Raw genomic sequence first — 961 nt, 5'->3', positions numbered from 1 at the left:
TTACTAGTTAAAAATTATTAAATAATTTAATATATTTTACTAAACGATTCTCTAACTATTTTCAAGTAATCTCACATATCACCATAAAATAAACGAAGTTGTTAAGTGGCTAGAAAAACACAAATGAATAAAGGTAGTCGTATTTGTTACACTTACTCAGTTATTCACATTCTGTCATGTGTGCAAAAATTGTGGCACTTTTATTCTTTATAGTGATTTTTGTGGGGTCAATGTGAATACAAAAAATATATTCTCCTTCCCGGAAAGCCATAGGAAGCACCCTCTTTTTTTCCTTTTCTTTTCCCCTTTAGATCACCACACTTCGTTTTGAAGATTGGTTGCTTTTTGCCCAGAAGGAGATGAAGATGCTGACGTGTTATATGAAACAAAAGTTTATTCTTTAATTGCTGGTCAACGTAGAACTTTTGTCTTGGTCTTGCGAAAGAAACAAAATGGTCCTGCGAAATATTCAAAATCTCGTAGTATGAAAAATCTGAAAAGTTGCTAAATCAATGGGCCAAGTCCAACTATGACTCAGTGCCTTGTTTGTTTGCTTATCTAAATCATAATTGAAGAGTCCATATAAATTCAGACTCAATAATAAGAGAGTAAAAACATTATATACCCAAAAAATAAAAAATAAAAAATAAATAAAAGAGTAAAAATCTTGCCTTAAAAAAAAGATTTTATGATATTTGTTATGAACTTAATTTTAAATTTTTAATGCATTATTAGTATAAAATATTTTACATAATTATTAAATTACATTCATTTTTTAAGATGATTATTCATATTATTTTACATAATTATTGATTGAATGCACACATAAAATTATTTTATATTGACAATGTATTAAAATTAAATTTATTTTTTATTTATAAATATATCATGAAAAAAAATTATTCAAATAAAATATTTTCAATTTTCATAGGAATGTTTCATTTATGAAAATATAATCATA

The 961-nt window shown here is 25.2% G+C and overlaps 1 protein-coding gene across 1 annotated transcript in view; it reads left to right on the top strand.

Moving 5' to 3' along the window:
• The window catches only part of LOC107645896 (probable linoleate 9S-lipoxygenase 5), a 6,872-nt gene that overhangs the window by 2,164 nt on the left and 3,747 nt on the right, over positions 1-961 (top strand). The window lies entirely within an intron of this gene.

This window comes from Arachis ipaensis, chromosome B06 (genome assembly GCF_000816755.2).
Source record: "Arachis ipaensis cultivar K30076 chromosome B06, Araip1.1, whole genome shotgun sequence".
NCBI lineage: Eukaryota > Viridiplantae > Streptophyta > Magnoliopsida > Fabales > Fabaceae > Arachis > Arachis ipaensis.
The sequence above is the reverse complement of the archived record's forward strand: the minus strand, read 5'-3'. Positions and strand labels throughout refer to the sequence as shown.